The following is a 10,126-nucleotide window of genomic DNA, read 5'->3' as shown; positions in this document are numbered from 1 at the left end:
CGGGCGAGCCCCCGCCCCCCACAAGGAAAAACGCCCCAAAAAAAAAAAAAAAAAAAAAAATCAGAATCAACCTCTCATTAGGGCCTTTGAAGCTCTCTAGAAGCCATAGAGCCTGATATGGGATGTACTGGGATTTCAGAGAAGACAGCAAAATGTTCCCAATTCTTTCCCAACCTCTCAGACCCACCTTTCTCCAAGCCTCCACCCTCGCCCATTTAGGGGAATGCTCCGAACAGAGCAGTACCCTCACACTCTCACACCTCCCAGGCCAGCTGGTTGCTCTCTGTGACATGCCCTTGCCCCTTGGAAGCCTACTGACACCTGCTCGTTCTTGAAGCCCGGGTGCTCTGTCTATCCTGGGTCGGTCTATCGTCTGCACCATCACCCCAGGTGGCAGGCGCTATTTCTGTTTCTGTGTTCTATTGTGCTGCACTCTACTTCGTCTTTTAGACTACGGTGAACTAGCTCACCAGTCTTGCTTGTCTCTCTCCTCCAAACACGCATGGACCTAAGAGGCAGGGGCTGGATTTTAGAGGCTTCACCTTCTCCCCTGGCTTCTGAGTCCGGGGAAGGAAGGATAAAAGGCATCAGAACCTGCCACCTCCAGACACTTGGCCCTGTGACATGCATCGTTCTGTTCTTCTCTGGGTGCTGAGGTTCTTGTGCATTTATTGTGAAAAGAGAACTTTAAGTTGAGCTACAGTACTGGGCAAAATCTTTTCAAGTTCATTGAACTTCCAAGTTTACTGGGCCTGGTTCCTGGCTGAATTCCACTTAGATTCGCTCCTCCCCACACTTACAGCTTCCTCTGCCCGGGCAGTGATACAGGGCTGGGGGCTGGAGGTGGGGGAGCCAGGTTCCAACTCTGCCAACGACAAGCATCTCTGAGCTGTCACGGGATGGTGGTTTCCACGGTTACCCCAGACTCTAATAGACAGCTCTTGGACAAGCCCTTTAGAACAGCCCTCCTCATAATCTTGCTTTGGAAGTTGACAGCCCCACCCCACCTCTGCTGTTCAATACCCACTCCTGCTCCACTAATCCAGGCGGAGAGCAGCTTCAGCATCTGGAATTCCAACTCTTGTGTTTGGCTAACTTGGAGGCATTCTGAGGAGCTATTTTTATCTGTTCACATCACCAGGTTGGAGGAAAGCATCCGAGACGCTGTGCCATTAAGTGTTTAGTAAGAACAAGAGAACTGCAAGGGAAAAAAAGACCCCACTTCCATCTGTTGCCCCAATTCAAACCTTCTGGACTCTTGCCAACCACCATGTCCTGACAGTTAACAAGAAGGGGTCTGGCAGGTGGCATGGTAGTTAAGGGCGCTGGACTCCCACATGGCTGACCACAGTTCCAGTCTTGGACATGGTGGCTTGCTTTCTCACTTTCTCCCTCTCTCTCTGGTCAAATTAAAAAAATACAAAGTTGAATAATTCTTTTGAAAAATAGCTAAGGAGTTCTGACACCTGGGATGATGAATACTATTTTTTAACATTTTGCCACAGAGTGTACCCTCGCCAGAGAGAGAAAGGGATACAGCAGTCCCCATGGGGCAGCCACCGTTAGCTGTTCCCCTCCATGCCTCCATCTCGTCAGGGCTGGGGATGTGCTCAGAATGCCTTTGAAGCCACTGGGTCCAGGATTTGAACCACATGGTCAGCCATGTGGGATCTGGATCCCTTGACCACTAAGCTGCAGAGCCAGCCCACAGGAGGATATTAAATGGGGGAAAAAGTCTTTTATTTTGAAGGAGGGGTGAGAAGTGGAGAGCAGGAATTAGGGAATTTTGAACAACTCCATTAAAACTGGTAACAAATCATTTTCCATACTGCCAAAAGCCTCCGGCACGTAACACTGGAGGGTTGTAACTCGGCATCCACTCCATGCTCTGAGCTGCTGGATCACGACACAGAGGGTGAAGTCACCTCCTGTCAACCAGACTCCCATCTCGTAAGGCCTTTAAAGGAGAGCCACTTTAGAGAAAAGAAGTGAAAAGGCAGCTCTTGCCTCTCTTTGTCCTGAGACCGAGGCCTTTTTAGAATCTGCAGATCAGGATTTAAACAGCTCCGTAACTCTACATTTTGTGAGGTGGCAATTTAAAAGGAAATCAACTTAAAACGATAAGTTCATTGAGTAGAAACTCATCTTCCTAGAGAAAATATCTTCCAAGCACATTCCTTCCAATAAGCATAGACGGCACCAGGAAAAGAAAGTTGTTAAGAAAGTTATTTCCATGTTTCAGGAAGACGGAACTGGAGTGGAGTGAGCGGGGTGCCGCAGGTTTGGCGTTGCGTGTGAGGTTCTCTGGCGGACGAGCGACCATTCACAGAAGGGAGCTGTGATGCAGGGAGGCTCGCAGGCCCTCCCCGCAGCTGGGCCGTGAGCAGCTCTCCTCACTGCTCAGTGTGTCTAAAAGTGGGTCAGTAACTGCTGAAACTGAACACAGGCATATGCTATGACCCACCAACTATTCCCGTTACGCACCACGAAGAAACACACCCAGATGGTCGCTGAAGACACATGCTAGCATATTTATAGCAATGCTACCCATAATAGACCGAGGGACAGCTACGTCACACCGATAGCACACAGCCCACCACTACACACGGCGGGTGAGGCTCTGAGAATTCTGAGGAAGGAAAAAAGATGCCAGACACAAAAGGCATTAATAAAAATCCCATTAGTAAAAAGCACAAAACCAAGCAACTCTGGGGTTGGAAGTCAGGAGAGTCATTAAGCCAGGTGTCGGGTGTGAACGGTGGTTAGAAGGAAACTCAAGGGGGCTTCTGGGGTCCCAGCAACGTTTCTTATCTGGGCACGGGTCAAATGGGCGTATCAGGTTGTTCAAAACCAGCAAGCTGTATACACATGCACGCATTTCTGCCTCTCTGTTCTACTTCAATTGTTTTAAAAAGAGAAAAAAGATGGGCCAGCCCTGTGGCCGGGTGGGTAACGGAGCCGTATCCTGGACCTAGCCGCTGGGCGCATGTGCGCATGTGCGCCAAATCCTGACAGGACGCAGAAATGGAGAAGGGATTGTAGTGCAATCATGCCCCATGGGGGGGTGTTTTCTTCCACTTGGGCAAATAAACAAAGGAGCCGACATATGATGGGAACCCTGTTTAGACTCGCGAAAGCAGCCCTTTCGTGGGGTTTGTGCGGTCCACCAATGGGGGCCCATCTGCTGCAGGACCCCAGCATTCGTTCTAGCAGTGGCAGGAAAGGCCCGACTCAATTCCATCCCACACTTTCTGGCACCTGACTCATTTTGTTTTGGGTTTGGGAGGGATGACTTACGGCTGAAATCATCCAAGGATGATCGACATCAATGCTGTATCTCAGGTCACTTTTAGCTTTGGTGGGGGGTGCAGGTGGTGTGGTGGTGAAGGTGCTGACCGCAGTGTGAGACTTGGCCCTGGCGGCTTGAAAATCACGCTGGTTACGTGTGCATGCGCAACCCTCCCGAGGGATGGTTTCTTACATTTCCTCTCCAGTGAGCACACATAACCTATGGCAAAAACCTTTACAAAGCTTTACAAATATTAAAATTGGTTCAACTCTACCCTCCGAAGGCCTTCTATGAAAGTGCCTGTGACCAAGGAGAAATGAAGAATTAGTAGTTCTTTGTACCTCCTTGAGGGAGGAGACTTGAACTTTACCCACATGACTTTGCTGGGATCTGCAGCTGTCAGCAAGTGACAAAGGCTATCCTAAGAGTACTGTGATGGGACCAGAAGTTAGCGTAATGGCTGTCACTGGACTCCCATGTAGTTGACTGTGGTTCGTGTCCTGGACCCGGTGAATTAAACTCACACCGGGCGTGTGCACGTGCATGCCCAAGATCCTGAGAGGAGAATGGAGAAGGGATTGCGGCGTGGCCATCCCCCCAGGGGGTAATTTCTCGCTCTTTCTGTCTGGCGAGCGCCCACAACCTACAGCAAAACTTTTCCCCCACCCCCCCAAAAAAGTTTTGTGATATTGCCAGTGTCAGCCTGAGCCGTCCATGGTGGGGACCCTCAAATAGCTGCTGCCAAGTACCCTCAAGCATACTGAAACCAGAGGCTGGAATGACCTCCGAAGACCCAAATGTCACTTTACAGCTCAGAGAACAGAAGAGCTACAACACAGATCCTGGAGCTTGGTGTCCACATGCCATACAGTCCTGGTCCTCTCCAGCTGGGGACACCTTCACTTCTGCATGTTACGTGGCAGTGGCTAGTATCTCGTTACACACCCAACTAGCATCCGGGCTATCAGATCCAGGACAACGCTGCTGCTCCAGCAGGGTATCTCACTGGGAACTCCAGGCCTCACTAATGTTTTGATCATACAGTTTCTTTGCTGTAGATAATGGGATCTAGCCTGGAATGAAAACCATCAAATACAGCTCAGGATGGCAATGTCAAAAGCTTTCTCCCATGGCCCCTTTCCTAATGTGCCTCAGAGGGCTTCTCAGTTCAAAGGGGGAGAAGTCAAGACAGTCTATTTAGAAACCTGACTGGTGAAAAAAGAACCCAGTTACTCTACAGCAGTCTCTGAAAAGGGGCCTGAGCCTAATTTTTGCCTCCCTGACTTCAGAGAATATACGCAAAGACATTATGCAGAAATTAGAGACACCATTAAAATGACTGGACCCTTGACATTAATTTACCACCAAACTTCTTACAAACCACAGGTTCACAAGTTCTATCAGCTAAAAGGCACCTGGCTTTTAAGGAAATCCAGCGAGGAGATGGTTACAATGCCTTTGGCTCACTGAAACCCCAAAGCATTCATACTATTATGGGATTTTACAATAGTACCTGTCCCAACTTACAAACTAAATATTCTTGGTACAGAAACGCACAAGGTATGTGATAGTCCCAGAGGAAATGGTATACACAGCTCATTCATTTAGCAACAGCATGCTCACTGAGGCGCCTGCACGTCTCCAGTGAAGAGGTCCCTGGGTTTTCCCTTGACATTGTTAGAGGTGAAGAGCAGCACTCAGGAGAATCAAAGCAGATAGCCTGACGCTCTCCTTAGTGATGGGTTGAAACACAAAAATGAGCGCAGGAAGTTCTTCATGCTTTCAGAACTGAGCATACTTTGTCAGAATCAGTATTGAAAAATAAAAAAGACACAAAACGTATTTTCATGTCATATACCTGTGGTAAGTGAAGTGCAACTGGTAAAATAAATACAAGTCTCCTTTGAATTAAGTGTTTCATCTTTTTATTTCAAAAGAAGAATGGATACCAAGAAGCAAAAGAATGAAGCAGTTAAAACCAGCAAAGCTGCAAAGTAGGAAATAAGTCGAAAGGGAGCAACGGCTCAGAGTTCAGTGATATGGTAGCTCAATGCAAACACAGGGGTCTGATGCTGCAAACCTAAGTCATGTTAAGTCCAATGACTTCAGCAGTTCACTGATCCATCAGGCGACAGGGCGAGGCCCCTTTCTGCTGAATCCTAGCTTTTACACATTCTAGACACATGTCATGCACATACAGGTTACACTTTTATGGTTACATGAAATTGCATGCAATTCACACAGAGAATCATTTTGAAGGCACTGTATTGTGCAGCAGGAGCTGCTACTTTCTGGAAGTCCTTCCTAAGTTGGCTCACATGTGGTCCTCCTTTTTATTTATTCCTAACTTGAAACTTTGGTGCAATAATCAGGTGCCGTTTGAGCCTACTATCTTGGTTTCATGCCTCACCCTCTATTCCACTTCCCATTCTTCAAAGTAGAAGCCAAACTTAGAAGATGCTATTTCCTGACATGAGATCCTTTTTTAGTCAGATATTCAAATGATTTGAGTCAAGCAAGCAGAAATTTACAGTATTTTGATTTAAGACAAGTTGCTATCAGTTCCCTCTAATCCTGAACGCAGCAAGGCCCGTAACTCTCAAATGCCGTGAGACAATGAGGTTCTCTATACATACGAAATGATTTCTAATTATAATTAAAACACAGCCTTGTATATGATTAAGTTATCTTCATCCTTTAAAATGTGGTTTCAGAACATGTTGCCTTAAGAAGCTCACTCCCAGATTAGAAAGCCCCAGTTCACGGCTGCAAATGTTTACGCTGACAAAGAAAACAGCACTGCATAGTCTTTTGAGGACACAAACGCACATTTCTAGTCCTAAAATTGGCGGCAAAGCAAAATGACATGAGATTCTAATTCCAGGTTACAACAGGAAAGGTCATGGGCTGTGATGATCCATCTGACCATCAAGTTCCCCTGTAAGCTTTTCCTACTGTGCTACCCTACTGTACGCTTTTGGTTTATCTACTTGGTAGGTCTGAAAAGGGGGGAAAATGTATTTAATATTGAATACCCTAAATCTCATCAACTGTGTATGTTGTTCTTTAAAGAAAGGTTTATTCCTGACTCTCTCACTCCTCAGAAACAAAAACAGCGGAACAGCTTTCCTGCCATTTATTCAATATGCTTGTTCTGACTCCCAAAAAGGGTCAGGAGAAAACACCATGGAACGACCTTCCACTTAAGTCAGATAGAAGGTTTTGAAATCGTTTCCTAGAGGCCAGGCAGCCGAACATTTTCAGCCGGCACTGACTGGACGCCCTCCTGTGTGGACCGCTGTCACACTCGCAGCCCAGGTGTGGCTATGAAAGAACAGTCTCAATACGTGCATGGGGCTCGCTGAAGCCCCACCCTGACCCCAGCGACAGCCTAGACTTTCCGTGTGTTCTTGTAATTACAGGCTGCAGAGAGGCTTCCTCAAAAACCAAAAAGAATTCCTATGAAAAGATGTAAGGTAACAAAGATTTATGGAAATATTTTGTACTAACTACAGATGTCTCAAGACAGAATTTTCTCTAGCTCATTCACTTTTGTTAGAAACACCTCATTTTCTCCAGAAAGAAAAAACACACACAATGAAAAAGCACATGTGTTTTTGCTAACAGGAAATGAATCTCAAAACATGTACACACACCAAAAACCAAAGTAAAAGATCGTCAGCAAAATAGGACCTGTCTTTCGTTATCCAAAACCTTCTATTGCAATCTCTGACTTTGTACCAATGACCTTCATCTTCTTCAGACTAAGCAAGGATTCAGAGTACTCAAATGGTGGGAGTCACCTGGACTGTCAAATTGCTATGGCAAACTTTCTCTCTAAAACCAAGGAACAAGGGGGACCAGCAGTTGGTGTAATGGCTAAGTCAGTGGACTCCCATGTGTCGACCACGGTTCAAGTCCCGGACCTGGTGGCTTAAACTCACACCGGGAGTATGTGCGTTAAGTGCCCAAGATCCCGAGAAGAGAATGGAGAAGGGATTGCAGTGTGGCCATCCCCCCAGGGGGTGATTTCTAGCTTTCTGTCTCTGTCTGTCTGGCGAGTGCACACGCCCTAAAGCAAAAACCTCTCCAAAAAAACAAACAAAACAAAAAACAAAAAAAGGAACAAGGAAGGAATGACTATTTATATACTTAGATATAACAAGGGTGAGGAGAGTGATATTATTCCTCTCTTCCTTTCAATGATGACAATGATAAAATATACAGCACAGGTCCCAGCCACAGCGGCCCCAGTGGCAGAAGACCACTGTGTCAAGCTGAGGCCACATGGGACGCTCAAGTTCGGTTCCCAGACCAGCCTGAACATGCCTGGCACAGTGATACATGCCTATATTCCTAGCTAACTGGGAGGCTGGGGGAGAGGATCAGGTATGGTGTGAGAACCTGTCAAAAATACCTATCTTGCTCTCCCTTGTCTTTATTAAGAGAAAAATAAACAATAGCACAGGAAGTTCAGGGAATATGAAAAGCACTTAAATGGCCATTTTACCCAATCCAGTTCGGGAAAGTTTGCTTGTTTAAAAATATCTCCTGAACCAGAAAGTCATAAGGTTTTGTGATGAATCTATCCTAACGGGAGCACGGCGTTTCCCTCTCACGTGATCGTTGTATTATGCACATTGGTCTTTCTAAAGAGCAGACTGTGCTTCCGGGTTGAAAGGGTCAACAGTGAAGAATGCACTGACGCTACCACGCAGACACCTGTAGTCCACGCTGTAAAAACACACAAGCAATGCAGAGTAACACGTCGCTAATGCACCACACAACGCTACTTCCTACAAACTGTCAGCTCCATGGAACTTCTCCTCAGAGTTCATACCTGTGACATACACTTTTCAACACAGAATGTCTAGTTTTAAAACCATCAAAATCTGCACTTACGCTTGCAGAGTAAAACTCAAGCCCCACTTTCCCCCCTTCTCTGAGATCAAAAAAGAAGAAATGAATCAATCTAGAGAGGATACACTGCATGTCAAAACTCAGTTTTAAAAGTAGAAGGGACCGGGAACCAGCAGTTAGCGTAATGGCTATGTCACTGGACTCCCACGTAGTCGACCGCGGTTCGTGTCCCGGACCCGGTGGCTTAAAACACGCCGGGCGCATGTGCGTGCGTGCCCAAGATCCCGAGAGGAGACTGGAGGAGAAGGGATTGTGGCGTGACCATCCCCTCTGGGGGGTGATTTCTCGCTTTCTGTCTCTATGTCTCTGTCTGTCTGGCAAGCGCACACGCCCTACAGTGAAAATCTCTCCAAAAAAAAAAAAAAAAATGGTAGAAGGGACCTTAGAGACAAAGCTCAGAGAAGGTGACCGACCAGCTCCTCAGCTCAGTTGGTCTCACGACCCGCCTCCATACAGCTCCTCACACAAAAGTAAGCGTGGGGCGGCAGGAGGAACAGCAAGAGGCATGAAGTCTAAGAGACTGGCAGGGATGCTCTAAGAATCTTACGACGTTTTCTTTCAGAAACAAGTCTATTTTATGTGAAGACCAAGTAAAGTTTCATTTCTGCAATTGCAACTTAGAATGAGGCAGCCAGGAGTTTTTATGGTAAAGAAACCAAATTGTAGAATCCTGGCTCAGGCCTGAAACTTTCGGGCCCTTAGTAAAAAGCAACTAGAAAGGAAATGATAACCTTGATTTCAGTCAGGCTTTCTTATAAACATCTAAACCTTCCCAAGTACTCTTCTCAGACTTACACTACTTTTCCTAGAAATGCTGGTGGCAAAGTCAAAACCTATTCTCAACCCTCCGTGGGCTGTCACTGAGGTCCAGAAATAGCTTAGGTCTGCATGTATTCTTCACGCCTTTCATTCCGGTACCCAACCACTGGCCCTGGACTGGCCAAGTACGTGTGTGCCCAAAATCCTGAAAGGAGGGAGAAATGGAGGAGGGACTGTGGTGTGACCGTCCCCTCTGGGGAGTGCTCTCTCACTTTTCCTCTCTGGTGAGCACACATGTCCTCTGGCAAAAATTTAAATTAAAAACAAACAAAAAAAACAACAAAAAATTAAGTATCTCTCAGTCTTAAACACCTATCGATGCTAATTTCTCTCCTTCTGAATGCTATTTCCTATGTAATCCAAAGAACCAACTACACATTCTAAGCCTTCTAGGAGGAACCACCATTTACCAAAAAACAAACTTAATAACATTATTCACTGCCTATGTTAGTCATTTTAAAAAATATTTTTAGAATTCAGTCATCCACTGCTAAAGAAATCTTTTTTGGACTCGAAGGGGAACAGTTCAATCAAAATGACACGATAACCTACGAGACCATCGTTTGTATGCACATCTTTTATCGATGGAATAAACGCAGTCTAGCAAATTTAGTCCTCTAACAAAAAGTGTAAGCTTTTCTAATAATGTTTATGGGAATGTTACCACTACTTCAGAACTTAATTCTTGCTGAGAAGAGGCTAAATTTGGCGACCAGTTCACTGGTTGAGTTGTCTAATTACTAGAAGTTGTATGTCTCAAAAAAGGAAGAGCACCACTCACGTGGCTCATTGTCTTGACGCTGAGCCACCTACCTAGGTCCCTGAATTGTTCTCTCCCCTTAGGAGTCCTGTGGCCCTTCACCAGAAGATTCCAGATGTCTGCTCTAGGCTCAGTGCATCTGAGTACTTCATAGGCTTCACAGAACTGGGGCGCAGCTCACTGACTGTAATCCTTTGGTCCAAACACTTAAGCAAGACTTCCGCGTGCATTTATAATGTACATGTTAAACTACTCAGCAAGTCCTGGAGGCCTACTCATGCCTTTAAGATTACTAACATTTCAGGTTAGACAGTTTATGTGCAACAGAGAACATGAAT

This window comes from Tupaia chinensis, unplaced genomic scaffold (genome assembly GCF_000334495.1).
Source record: "Tupaia chinensis unplaced genomic scaffold, TupChi_1.0 Scaffold000532_1, whole genome shotgun sequence".
Lineage (NCBI taxonomy): Eukaryota > Metazoa > Chordata > Mammalia > Scandentia > Tupaiidae > Tupaia > Tupaia belangeri.
The sequence above is the reverse complement of the archived record's forward strand: the minus strand, read 5'-3'. Positions refer to the sequence as shown.